The sequence below is a fragment of the Bacillus rossius genome, chromosome 6 (genome assembly GCF_032445375.1).
Source record: "Bacillus rossius redtenbacheri isolate Brsri chromosome 6, Brsri_v3, whole genome shotgun sequence".
NCBI classification, from domain to species: Eukaryota; Metazoa; Arthropoda; class Insecta; order Phasmatodea; family Bacillidae; genus Bacillus; species Bacillus rossius.
In genome coordinates, this window is record NC_086334.1 from 62,187,800 (window position 1) to 62,202,928 (window position 15,129).

General features: G+C 38.3%; 1 non-coding gene across 1 annotated transcript; it reads right to left on the reverse strand.

Annotated features, from left to right (window-relative positions):
• Positions 1-14,312: 14,312 nt before the first annotated feature.
• On the reverse strand, positions 14,313-14,396 carry Trnal-cag (transfer RNA leucine (anticodon CAG)). The gene has a single exon. It is a non-coding gene; the product is annotated as a tRNA-Leu (tRNA).
• Positions 14,397-15,129: the final 733 nt, after the last annotated feature.

Here is a 15,129-nt window from a genome sequence, read left to right on the forward strand (position 1 = left end):
CAAGGAGGGGCATGTATAATGAGTGGCGCAAGAGTGATCTGCCTGTAGACTGCCGTAGCGAAGTACGGGTACATCAGTTGTACGTTGCGTGGACGAGTCGGGAAACCATCGGTGCTATTCATTTTCTCTCCGGTACATAATACAGCATTGTAATAAATTTTTACTGAATTTTTTTTATTTACCATTACTGTAAATGGGAGATGTGGCTTAATTTTTTTCCATTAGTACTTATAGACGTGCGAAGTCGGGTCGGGCAGCTAGTATGTAATGTTTTTAATAAATCTTGGAATGATTTACGAATTTTATTTTAATTTTTAGAGATTTTCAGAAGATGACGTCCAAGATGGTCATCAAGATGGCTTATCTACGACAGCTGACCGTCTGGTGATTGACATTACTGCACTCTAGCGAGTAAATCATAAACCAACAGGGCGATAGCCCACTTTAGCTATGACAGCTTATTGTCTGGTGACTGAATTGGCGACAATATGGTGACAGTGCAATTTAGCAAACAAAACAAAATTACGGATACAAGATGGCCGCCATAACGTAATTCTGGTTGGCGTAATATATATTCCTTGGTATATGTCGTGGTAGTCAGTCTGCTAGCAGCCACGATGGGGCAAGTATTATTTATTTTGCCGGTTTCTAACCGAGGACTCGAAGATCCATGTTGCAAGCGCATTTTTATTAAAATTTTAATCGAATTATAGTTTTCTATTTTTTTTGACAAAACTTTCAGATTTTCAAAATGACGGAAAGTTATATAAAACAAAATGGGGGAAAGTTTCAGATTCCAAGAGAGTTGAATGTTTTAGAAAACAAAATGTCGGCTGTGATGTCATAATAAAAGATAGCGAAATCCAAGATGGTATCCGAGGTCAAGGTAAAAGTCGTAGTTCTTCTCCGTAGTCTTATTGGAGGCTGATAGTTGGGGAATGTAAGCCTCTTTGTGGGCATTTTTTTTTTCTTTCAAACGAAAAAATACATTGACAAGTTAATAATTTTAAATTTTGAATTTCTTATGATAATTTGTTCTCGAAAATGGTTATTTTTGAAATCTCAAATTTTGTTGAAATTTTTTTATTGAAAAGTTTTTTTTAAAACGGGTTATTTTGAGTCACTTTGGCGAATTTCGACTCAATTTTGACAAATCTTGAGTAAATCTGGGCGAATTTAAGCAAATTTTGAAGGATACGTTCAAGGTTAAGTTCGAGGTCTAGACATCCAAGATGGTGGCCATGACGTTACATCCAAGATGGAGTCCGGCATCTGGTCACCTCCTTGGAATCCTGCCACAAGACTATTACTACCCCACTATTATATCATATCTATAATAGCAAATAAAGCACTAGTTAGCTAAGTACTTAAGCAAGAATGTAACACACATTACATAATTTCATGGCATGACTTTAATCAGTTTTCGTTATTCGACAGCAATAATTAGAACTTTTTCTACGAATAATAACATTTTTGTTATTATTTATATTTTAGTTATTTAATTTATGTTGGCCTACAGCTAACACCGAATATTGAAAGGAACATTGAAGATTACGGAATATATGAATAGTGTACGTAGGTCCATTTGAGAACATTATACTTCCAGCTATTTGGACAAACATTTTTCTAGGAGATATCTAATAAAAAATAATCAAGCATTGCTTAATCTAAAAAAAGTTATAAAAATAAGAAATTTTTTAATACCACCGTTAGAAATATAAAAGGTATTTTTGCATGCATATTTTTTATTATAGAATTCACCAGAAAGCATTTTTTTTAAGAAAGGCAATTTTGTAGCAAAAAATACATATTTATAGCATTTTTAGCACAACCTCTCTAGTACAAAATGAATTCAAAAATTCAAATATTTCAAGTAAAAGGCAATAAATCTTATACTAATTAATAGGCGGAATACATTTACAAGAGGACTGACTGTCAAATTTGGCGGAGACTGTCGTAGCATTAGAGGAAATTTAAAACTAACAACTTCTTTGATTTACAAACAAGTAAACCGGCCATACTAATTACTTAACCCAACTAGCAATAACTATCCAAATAAAAAAAACCAAACATTATGCATGCTTCATACTGCATGGTTAATAGTAAAATTTATCAATGAGCATTCGTATGTACGGAGAGCTTCTAGCATTTCTTAACCGAGTAGCAGTTGAATTTTCTGCTTATAGCTGATTGGTCCCTGTTCCCGGAAATCCACTGGAAACTGCAAGCGAAACTCTTCGTCGCACAAAGCACCGTGACCGCGCTCGCGTGCGAATAAAAGGCAAGAGGAGGACCGTTTAAAATGGCGGTAGTAGAAGTGGCTCGAAATGGAAAATAATAATAAAGGTTTTTTTTTCTCTCTCTCTCTCTCTCTCTCTCTCTCTCGAAGGTGTTGGGACGAAATTACCCACTGCGGCGGAACAGTTTTCTGCTGTCCCCCCTTCCTCCGCCGCTACGTAATACAACACTCTTTCCCCCTTCTTCCACAAGTGCTTGACGAAGTGTAAACGAGCATCGCAGAGGCCCATTCTCCCTCGGCCATTTTTGAAGGTGTTTTGTGGTGGCGACTCGCGTGTGGTCATCCGCGGCCGTGGAGAGAGAGAGATAGAGAGAGAGAGAGAGAGAGAGAGAGAGAGAGAGAGAGAGAGACGCCCGGAGCTGCGGCGCGCACGCAACTCTGCTGCGGCTGGGAGCGGAGAGAGCTGAAACTGCAGAGTGCACAATACACCAGCGGTGGAGAACGTTTGGTAAGGGGAGGCGGTGATTTTTTTTATCTTCCTTCGCTTCACGGTGTTCGGGAGTGGAGTATGAAACGCTGCGCGGTCACTGAAGAACCTAGCATACAACAGCGCCAAGGCATGCGTGCGTAACCCCCCTAAAAAAAATGGTTATAATTCCTTACCTTATCAATACTCTGTAAAATGAGTCATAACTCGACAGTCTTAACACTGCCTGCGCGCCAATCCCTTAAGATGTGTTTCAACACTGCAGACAGATCATTCTTCTTTTATTTAGTTTTCCTTCTTTAGGCGCGTTATATAAAAAAAATAGATGCAAGTGAATTTGTACGATTCGCGCGCAGCATGCGATAAAAATTGACACGAAAAGAAAAGCTACATAAAAATAAAAAATGTTATATGTTCTTTTAAATCGTATACTATTGTGATTCATATTAAATTCTGGCCCATAAAATTAAAAACATTTATTTATAATCAATATTAGTGATAACAATTGTGACATGCTATTTAGAATGCTTCCCAAGGTTGGTATACGACTTTGTAATTCAATATGAATTACATTTTTTTGTAAATATGAGAGAATATTTTTAAATGAAACAATGTGTCTGGATAATATATAAACAAACAAAGTTACACAACCAACATTATTTTCCCTACATTTTTGTCTGACGTTATTTTCAGTTACTTCGATGAAATCATTTTACTATATATGTATGTATAGAGAGAGGGAGAGAGTTTAATACTTCGTGGTGATACTGCAGCCGAAATTTGTCAGTCTAATTCTGACTAACCACATGCAGTCATTCTCGTCCACAAAACACACAAATTTCAAACAAAACTTTGCCAATTAGTCAACCGTTCCCCCTGACACATTATTTCTACAAGAACTTTCTTACCCGCTTTACTAAGTGAATGCCGTGTAAACATGTTCAAAGTTTTTAGATAAGGCGGAAAGTACTAAGGATCCGGACGGAGAGGATAAGAACGGAGTTCAATAATAAATATGGCGCGGAGAAGCTCCGGGCAGACCAACTTGCGACGGCTTATCGGGCTGTGGGGGGCGCAGCGCAGCAAGTCGGAGCAGCTAACGGCGCGATGTGTCTGCCCATGAAATATTCAGGGCCTCCTGCTCGCGGATGTTGATTCTCCGGCGCGGCTCGCCTGTCGCGTTACCGCTGCTCGCTGTTCGACCCTGTTCCCCCCTCCCTCCCTGCTGTTCCACGGGAACAGTTCATATCGAAGCGCCTTCCTGTTTCCCGTGTGCGTTAGCTCGGGAAAAAGCGCCTCTTCCCGGCGCCCAGACAGAGTTTCCCTGTCGGCGGACAGAGGCTAGCAGGCCATGCAGCCTACTTGCGGTAGCTCACCGCAGAAGCAAGAAGGCTGCAAGGATGACACCAATTCCAGCATCAAGTCTCACGTCGACTTAATTGGCACTCTAAAAAAAACAGATTATATTACGATATTGCCCAGAGTTGAAGTTAGACGTATAAAGTTTTTATTCTTGCGCTGCCTTCAATTACTGGTACTTCGATTCCATAACCATCCATAACTTTAGAAACACCTCCTTAAGCCACCTTTTTTTCTTATTAAAACACATTTTTCTATGACGTACGGTAACTATAACACTACAACCATTCCGATGTAAACGTTCAGTGAAAAGCTGTGCGAAAACAACGAGCACTAAGAAATCTACGTCGGGTTTTTTAAGACACCTGTTTCCTGTAGATATGCCCCTCCGCTTGGAGATCCAGGTTAGATTTGTCCGACCGTAGCCGAGGTCTCACTGTAGCGCGGGTGTGAATCGCCAGATAAAACCAACCTCACAACTTCCCTTTATTCACACGAACATTTGTTTAAATGGATTAACTTATATACATTTTTAATTTTTTTTTTACTTTGATATGGATGCAAAGTTTATGAACATGTAACTGTCAGAAATTCAATCAGCATCATTTTCCCAAGAGTAGGGCATATATATGTATATATACACATACATTTAATTTTTATTTTTATTTTCAGTACCACTGATCATTGACACTCTGTCTTAGCACGTCATGTTAATTTCGTAATACCTACTAGTTATCATCGGTCATACGTAAACTGTATTCTTTTACCTGGCAAATCATTGACCGTCAGTGCATCTTCTTCCTGATATCTTTTTTGACTTCCTCAAACACTCGTGTGCTTGAGAAACCTGCAAGATAGAATTCATTGAGCCCCTGCCACCTTTCTTGTGGGATTGTATTCTTCTCCCGTGTTGTTCACGTAAATCATAACAACACATTGTGGTGAGTGCTATTGTTATGTAAAAAAATTATCAAGTAATTCTTTAAATATAAGTTGTTACTGGCATTGCTCTGCAAACGTGGAAAAAAAAAATCTTGAATCACAAATTTTTGAAGTGAAACTTCTTTGGGAGCGATTTGAGTAAAATTTCAAGGCCTAATTTTAATCCAACGATTTCTGACATTAAACGGTTGCGGACGGTGCAGAGAACTGTCGGGCCTCGCTTGAGCGGGCTCCACGTGGCGGCGTGTGGCTCAGGTTGAACCCCGCCATGCTGCAGGGATAGGCGGGTCGCCTGCGCCTGACGCCACCCGACTGTAGGGAGTATTAGGGCAGAGGGCAACACAACGGGGTTTGAGATTATTGTTGTGCACCGCGCCACGGGTCATGTTCCATAGAATATGGTGTTCTTTCATGTATTATTAAATTACTTGTGTAAATCAGTATTGTTAAACAGTGTTGTATGAGTGTTGTTTTAGCATTGTAATTAATTTTTTTTTGCTGGTATAATGCTTAACACGCTTTAGTTTGACAGGATAGTTTTTTGTCACGAATTATTATTTGATTAACCAAATCATGCATCGTTTTAAAATTATTGCCCACGAGTATGTAAATATGTTTAGTCCAACTGAGAAAAAGCTAGTTAAATAATTTCAAGAAAATCCCATGCGTGGAATATTAATTGTTTTTATTTACACTTTGTGGCAATATGGCTATAATGTAAAGAATTACCGTGAAGTAGGTCAGTGCAGTTTAGTTTTCACATCGCGGAGCGGCGGACATGATGTCATTGTTCATTCATTCGACGGCAGAACATTACGAATGCCTATGAATGAATACATTGCGGTATGTCTATTTAGCCTATTGGCAAAATACGTTAAACTATAACTGATGATAGGTGATATTTACAAAGCTACAAAATCAATCTATTATGTAGATAACTCGATTATATCTAACGTTCAAAAATGTAAAAATAAATAATAACTTATAAATTTTAATCAATCCTAGCATTGATATTTACTTAACATATTTTATTTATGGCGTTATTCAACAGTAATTAAATGATAATTGATATACTGAGCAGTTATTTTGAAGTGACTGATAAATTATTAGTTCATGTTTATAAAAGTGTCTCCATTCTCTTATTCTCTCTTTCTCTGCCATTTTACCCCGAACGATATACTCACAAGTCGACGTTTGATTTTCCAAAGAAATTTTACTTCTATCACATGCACTAGGCTACAGGTGCTCTTTTTTATATTTTGACCTAACCTTGTCCAGGTAGTTACTAATACATTTAAGAATTTGATTTATTTTTCACTTTAAACATTAATCACAAACAATTTGCTTGAAAATTTAAATTTTTCATCATTATTTTTATTTAAAAGGTATTTTATTCATTAGAAAATTGATTCATATTTAAGTAATTACACACAACAGCTCCATTCTGACGACGCAATATTTCTCATTAAACTCGCCAATCCAATTGAAATAAAGTGCCTATTGGTAATTATACCCAATTAGTGCAGAATTTCCACACCCAGAAGCTACTCGTCCTGGTTCAAAACATTCAATTCATCACCAAGCTTCTTCCTTCCAATACATTTCCTCACCTTTTTTCATTTTACGTTCTCATATTCTCTTTCATTAGAAGTAAGTGAAAAAACCACTCGAGACCCCTTCCCCCCCTTTTTTTGTGAAACACTACAATCCCAAATATAACAGCAATTTAAATTGATCTTATAAATATACACCGTTTAAAATATACTACTTAAATAATTTACCATTTTTTGAATGTAAATATGTTTAATTACTAAGCATTTATATATATTTATTTGACTGTAGTGGTAAAAATGCGTGATTCACCTCGTTGTGCACATTTCCCTCCCACGTAGAATATAACGTGATATAGTTCCAATATCGAAAGCAACCAGTGAAGAACGAGCTTTAGTCATAATGCGTCATGACGTACAAATAATCTTCTTAGCGAATTTATATATATATAGTCAGCCGTGCGCAAGAAGGCACCGTGATTTTTTTTCCCAAAGGTTTGTCCTCAAAGTGATGATATTAGAGAGGATCGCATTAAGCGCACATCTATATTTCTAGCGCGTGTGTTCATTCATAAATCGGTGTTCTAGGACCGCTCAATGAATGACGTGCGAAATAATTTTTACATCGGAGTTTTTTTTATTTCTGTTTAGTGCACCAAGGAGCTCTATTGACTCTCAGCTATTAAAAAGAAGAAAATTTTTTACTTTGCTTATTAATTTGTAAATTTAGTTAATTTGTTTCTTCCTTTTTGGTTGAAATTCCTCTTATTTCACTGCAATCAACAATTTCGGAAATCTGCAAGACATTGAGATCAGTTTCCGTAGCTTTAGAATTATATATACGAAAAATAAAATTCAGTCGGAATAGACGTATCCAAGGCTACGTTTAAGTTAAATTATATATATATATATATATATATATATATATATATATGTGTGTGTGTGTGTGTGTGTGTGTGTGTGTGTGTGTGTGTGTGTGTGAAAGAGGCAGATAAGAGATGGTTTAGTTATGCCGGAGCACTTAACGCTGCAATTCAGCTGGTTTGGCTGTACTGTTCCACTTCGGGCGCTCCCATGGATAGACACCCTGAGCATCTCTACCAATCAGCGCGCAGACTGCCAGGACCTCGGCGGGCGAGTGGCGAGACCACTTGCCTCGCGCCAAAGCGTTCCGGGTTCGGATCCCGAGTGGGGGCACATCTGGATTCATCCGGACGTTGTCGGGAACCAGTTTTCATGGGGGAATCCCCTCCCTCCCCCCACTAAATTAAATTTATTATTCTAAATAATCATCTTATTCCTCCCTTCATCGTTTCTAACTACCCAGATGTCAACGAAACGTTCAGCTCTAACGAATTTTTAATTGATTCATACACACACCTTCGTGTTTCTTAACCGGGCAGGCAAGCGAGCCTAACGCCATTTAGCCTTGTACGGCGCGAGGTGCCCACCAATCAGCGCCCTAGAGACTATCATGGCCACTACTCGAGCCAGTAGCACATCATCAACGGTAATCTGTTTATGTATTGGAGTACTTATTGGACGAATGGCATTTTCTAGCTGTGCACTTACTCGCCTGTCTTGAGTTCGAACTCGGGCCCTGGCTTTTGGGAGGCGCAGTTGGCCCACTGATTGCTTCCACGGACGTCGTGAGACTCGAGCAAAGCGTTTATGTATTTTGTTAAGCCTAGTGAATTGACCAATGCACAGGCTATTTTGATGTTGCACTACAAAGTAGGCGTAGGCCTAACTTTAAGTGATTAAACTGAATGAGTTTTTTTATCTTCCGACTTTATTTTTGATTGTTTAATGGATAATTTTTGTTTCGCACTGACTTATTTAAACTAATTCCTTCACTTGAAACCATTTTTAGTTCTATGTGCATATTTGGTCTGTAGCAGAAAATACGTAAAGATAGTGTATTTTGTTTTACGTCGGACTTAAAAACACAGAGCCGTAACACAAAGGAACATACAAGACGACATTGTGCGCTTCACAACTATAATGGGATCGCTTCAAGAAATGAACGCCTCAATGACTACGGATATCGAAACTCCCAAGTGAACATGTGATTTTCCACACGCGGAGCACAGAGTGAGCGAACACAATGCTCACTAGAAGGGATGTGTTCTGTTTTCTCGTACAGTACATTCCCGATTATCCTCGAAATTAAGTGGCAGGTCCACCGCGGATAGTGAAAATCGCGGATAATCCGTAAAAGAGCTGAAAATTGGAAACCAAAAAGGAAACATTAATTTCAACTTTAAAATCAAAATATATATTTACAGTAAAAGTTACAATTAACAGTAAAAATTATTAAATTTTGCTAAAATTTTCGTATTTTACTGAATAATTAACATACAATACATTCCAGTGATGTAAACATAAAAGTTTTCGGTACTTACATCGTAACAAGGATACAGTACATACTGTACGTACACAGAGGCTTCATTATACACTAAAAAAGCATAACTCTTTAAATTTACAACTTTTTGTAAAAATCAGTCACTTGCGTTTGTTTCTTGCTTTGGAAACATCTTTTCTTAATTCTTGATTGAATTTCCGCAACATAAGTTTTTCAGCCAACTGCGCATCGTCGTCTTGTTCCTCTAAATAGTGACGCAGTCCGACGATGTGTGTCAAAGCCACTTCGTGAGTCATCTGCGCCTTCGCACTGAGCTCGCCTGTGGCGTTTGACTGTATACTGCACACAATACACTCGTCAGTATAGTTCAAATTTGCTCACTTGTAATAACATACAGATTTACATATGTGCTTTATTTTTTCGTAGCATGCGCGGATAATAGGGAGTTTACTGTATAATTTTTTTTGACGTGATAACGTCTTATAAATCGATGAAAGCCGGCTGCACGCAAGAAAAATTGTCACGTTCCGCCTGAGATGAGCGTGCAAGAACCGGCCAACCACCGTGCGAGAAAATCTTATATAATATCAAATAGGTTATGGCGGGATTTTTAACTAATTGTTCGTGATTCCATTTAAACAAATTTGTAAAATAAATGTGCAAAAACTGTACCGGTAAATAATATTAAAAAATTAAAAAGTATGCAATTTTTGATCAATGATTTCTTATGACGTTATCACGTAAAATTATCGTTTGTAAACCGACTTTACAGACAACCCCCTTTTTTTTCATGCATACAATAACCAAATTATTCAAAATAATATCAGTAACATAACTGAAAAACGTAGGATTTGATGTCGCTCAGGTGATTTGTCATTCTATTAATACCGTGTTTCCCTTAATACAATATTTTATCGCATCAGTCGCTACTGGGTTCCAGCTGAAGTTACCGCAGTATCGCTGATGGTTTCCCTGGAGTGGGGTCAGAGAATCACTAGAAACCGCTCAGCCTTGGCCAGGCGAGGGAAGTAGTTGTGTTGTAACGCATTTATTGTGTTATTCACGTTTTCTTCTTTAGTTTTAGGTGCTGACTGGCAGCGGAGTGAGTGGTCAGTTTAGCCACTCACCACCAGGGGCGCTTGCGTCCCTGGTCACTAGATCCAGCCCTGGACAAGAAACAAAGCGGACCACGATTCCAAGTGCCCAACCCCCCTCTTGGTAGACTCTTTTCTACTCTGTCCAACTCTTCATCCAGACCATCCTCTGTCTCCTGTATTCTCCTACACTTAATGCGAGATAATTTGCACCCCGCATGACAGTTCCCAGGGTTTTCCCTGTGTCTATGCAGGTTTTACCTGGGCCCAACCTATCTCTAGTTATAGTCTAGATTCATGAGTGAGGGGAGATTAGTCATGGCATCAATTGCTGCCAAGGCTGGCCAATCCCCTCCTAGCACACGATGCATGCGACCCTCTCCCTGCATGGCTAATCCCAGCATGACTAGGCGTATAGGCTTCGGCCTGAGACGCACCTAGGTCCCTCCCTAACCCGCACCCCTCCCGAATACACTTACAAAAAAAATTAAAGTCATTGTGGAAAGGCAGTGTGCACCTGCTGCATAAGGCTGACGGAGTTAAATATATATATATATATATATATATATATATATATATATAACATATATACACGTCATTCATTTATTAGTTTAGACGCGTACATATTTATTTGATTCATAAACTTTAAAAAGCTTTTAACGTAATTAGCTGGAAAAATAATTTTAAAATACATTTCTCCAGACTAACAGGAGATGCCTCGTGTGAACGATATGAAAGTTAAATAAAAAACTGTCACAGCAACAGTAGTGGCCGCTTCGCGTACCTTCGTTCTGCGTGAACCGAGTTGGTTGAAATTTTTATTTGTTTATTATGTGTGAGTAATCTTTTTTGTAAGGAACTAACTTTTGAAAAATATTAATTTGGAATGAAATCCTATGCTTTTACTTATTTGCGGTAAAAGAGCAATGAGTTAGGAGTAAAATTATTTGAATTTATAAGCTAATATGTTTTGTTTCATAATTTGTAACAAAAACATATTTTTGGTATTTTAATTATAGTAATTATAGTATGGCGGATTACATAGTTGGGATGTTATTCTGCGTTAGCAAAAAATATACCGTTCATTCAATTAAAACTACCCGTAGTGGGGTTTATAAAAACTTTTGTTACATCTGTTTTGACTGTCTTATCTGATTAAAGTCTAGAACAAACTTAAAAATAAGTATTTTCTGAATAATAGGATATAGTCTTTATAACTTCAATCCCTTGGCAAAAAACGCAAATAAATATTCAAATTTTTAATTGTAACATGTATATTCTGTTGAAGAATTCTACGTATATTAATATGGGTCCAGTGTGTATCAGTTGTAATGTGAATGGAATGGCTAGTCAGCAAGTCTATGACACTGGCTTGAAGCACAAGATGGTGGTGAAGAGGAGGGGGTAGGCCTCAGGAGGGAAATGTGTGTAGCCGCAGAACTACACACGTGACTGTATTGCCTTCACAAGACTGTACTCGGCTTGCAAACTGCCTGCCACTTAAATCTGAACGAAGTGATTCCGGCGGTGTGTGGTAACCTTGGAACCTCTCCTGGGCTTGTATTTGGTACTTTGTAATCGTCTTTAAAACCACCATTATTTTAATATCTATTTCACTGCAAAATTCACTGGGAACTAACAACTCAAAGACTCTAATTAATCCAAGCCATGGAAATATGGGACTACTGCGCGGGTTACAAGAGAAGCTGAGTATTTTTTTGTCAGGAGCTGAAATGAAAATTCAGAATTGGACAGCTGAATAATCTTTTAATATTAACAAAAGAAATGCTTATACATGATTTGCTGGTATGGAGCTTAACATATCTGTATTCGTTCTGTTTATTAAGTTCAAAATATTTAGCTGTCAAAAAGTCTGAATATTAGATGACGTACTTAGCAATCAGCAGAAAATCTTGAACAGAGTCCTTCTACTCAGCCTTATGTAACACGTTGTTTGTTGTATTTAAGGCGAGGGAACACCCTATACCCATGAAAATGTTTGAATGTTAATTTTTTTTTTTTTTCAAAATGTTTCTTCATTCATGACAAACAATAAAAGTTTTTTTTTTTCAAAAACAGCTTGTATTCAGTGTTTTACTTATATCTTAATCAAAATTTATTCGATAGGCTAGGAGTTCTGCTACAGACAATTGCTATGCGATGACACCTGTCCTTGATTTATCACCAAACTTCTTAATCCAATTGCTACAAACTTACAAGAATTAGATCGTAATATCTTTGTTTGTTTCTTTTACACAGCCAAGGAAGACATAATTTTGCGTTTAGTAAATAGTATTCCTTATTTGATCTGTTTTATTCAAATATGATAGGTTAATATTTCTACGCAGTCCACTGAGCAATGACTATGCCAGTTCTTTCGGCCCCGGGTACGTGTTTACCGAGCACATAGGTTTTTCACTCTAGCCATCATACTGTTAAATTTAAATATTATATAATGGTCAAATATAGATTCTTATACTCAAGCGATCAGATTGGTCTACACGTTGTTGTGAGAGCGCTGCTGGTGTTGTTGGTTCTTGTCGTTCGTTTATCGTTGTATAAAATATTAATACCTAGATGCAACCAAGCGTCCGTGTTATCACTATAGCCAACGGTTAATTAATTACCAACATTTCCTACTGAAAAATTTATTCCACGATTCCTTTAAAAATGGTTAACTTATTAAATTTTCATAAGTATAGTTGAATTTCGATAGTAGTCAGGTAAAGTATTAACAACATAAGTTTCTTTCAGACTAAAGTGTAAATTTACTTTCATTTTAAATTTCTGCTATTTATTAAACCTATCCCACTTAAAGAAAATATTTTGAAAGGTTTTAATATTTTTCATTGTTTAGGAAATGAATTGCATAATTTGGAGAATGGATCTGCCGAGACTGCCAGTCAAGCGAGGGGCTATTCTGCGCGGCGCCTAATTTCTCTGAGATGTAACACCCACATACCAGATCACGTTTGTCACCGCATCTCGCCCTCACGAGACCAAACTACATGAACGCGTTCTCTGGAAGTTTCTATAGGCTGCCGAGAAATTACATTTGCCTACATCGCAGTCGGGAAGCTTCGAGAATGTTCACCAGCCAATGCCGCGTCGGCCGATCGGAAGAGAGGGTCTTTGATTGGCGGTACCCGCGTGTGAATGTGTGGTGACGGCCGGTCTCCGGGCCAAGAGAAGACGGTTAAGCTGGTGAGTGACGCTATGCACACGAAGAGACGTCTGCGATGCGGTGATTGCGTGTGTGTGTGTGTGTGTTCGGGAACAATGGCGCGCGGGCAAGGATCATCCGGCGAGTCCAGTCCAGTAGTCACACTCCAGTCACACATGAAAATGATAGTATTAAAGTTGAATTAATATTCATATTTGGAACAAATTCGCCTGATTTATTTAATTTGAAATAAGTGTGTAAAGATAGTAAAAATATTGTGTGAATATTAGTGACTATATAGACGTAAATAAAAACATAATTAGGCTTTACTTCAAACCCGACTACTCCAAGTAGTAACAATAAATTAGAAGCAGAAAATATATTTTAAAAATCTGTATATTCCATGTAATATTTTTTTACTATTTTTTTTTCAAAACTGACTTAAAAGTAATATAAAATATATTTGTAGGGTCAGGAATTGTTTGCAAAAAAATCTGCACTCCTAGTAGACTGCAACTAAGACTTTTCCTTGTGAATGGCGGCCGTCTGCGAAAGAATGTTTTTGTCTTGTTTGAACCAGCCACTCGGAACGTGTTTGCTTCCGCAATGAATTACTGTGATTGGGGTTCTGACGGTAGACATGTATGTATCTACCTGAAAGAATCTCATCCAATCGCAAAACCCAGACGATGCCACAGTTTTTTTTTTTTTTGACGTGACGTCTAATGAATCGATGAACGCCGGCTACACGCACGAAAAAGTTTCCCGTTACGCACATTGTTCAGTTACGCTGTGTCCTGTTACGCACATTGTTTCGTTACGCTGTGTCCCGTTACGCTTATTGTACACTTGTGCCGCATCTATCTCTCTTCCACTCAACTGTTTATAAAGTGAAGTGAAAAGTTAATGTGGTTTTCATTGCTTATTACAACAACAATTTCGGCAATAAAGGTTAATTATTCTTGCATTTTAAAAATCTGATTACTAGTATGACTAGTTATGACGTTATCAAGTTAAACTATCGTCCGTAAACCGACTTTACAGACAACCAATTTTTTTATACTTACCTTAATTACTAAGGTGATCAGTTAATTTAGACAATACCAAAAACTTTGTCAGAAGTGGGATTCGAACCCACGCCCACGGAAGTGGACTGCGACCTGAACGCAGCGCCTTAGGCCGCTCGGCCATCCTGACTTACTGAAAATATGAACTGCATGTTTTATTCTTTAGATAGTCTCGGAGCCTTTTCGCGAAATATGCATGCCCATAAATATTTGGTTTGATGTTCTGAAATTACTTGTAGCGCTTTTTATTGTCTCAATGTTACTTTCATCCGGGTAAAACATTTTCCGTTGCAAGTCACTGCAAGTCACGTGTTCTCGAGTTTCCGAAATTCTCTCTATCTGCAGTGCTCATGCTATCTCACAGACTATCTCACAGACAGTCTCGGTGGGGAGTTTACTCCCGGCTTTCTTCAAAGCCTCAAGGGCGAGGTTGGAGCCGACGGCCTCTGACCTTCCCTATCGCTTTTCCTGCGGCCTTTGAGACGCGTGCTGTGTGTGCCTTGAAGCGGTCTCCTCCGTCTTTTTATCTTCAACACTACCACGCACCCGGCTGGTGTCTTTGGAGCTGGGCAGTCGTCTAGCTGGTTTCACTTCCTACACAATGCCGCCAAAGAACAGACAACGCGTGTTTGGTTAACCAGAGATTGTATAATCTACAGTTTCACGGTCCTGTGCGTAATCAGGCTTAGGACAGAGTGAGTTGGTCAACGGAAAGCATTAACTTCCAAGCACTGACTCTTGGTTACCGTTTCTCATTGCCTATTCCTGTCCTGATATCCCTGCGATGGCTTCGCTGTACATGTGCGACTCTGACGACCTCACTGGCAACGAGATGAAAAGACCCTTGCAAGTGACGCACCGAA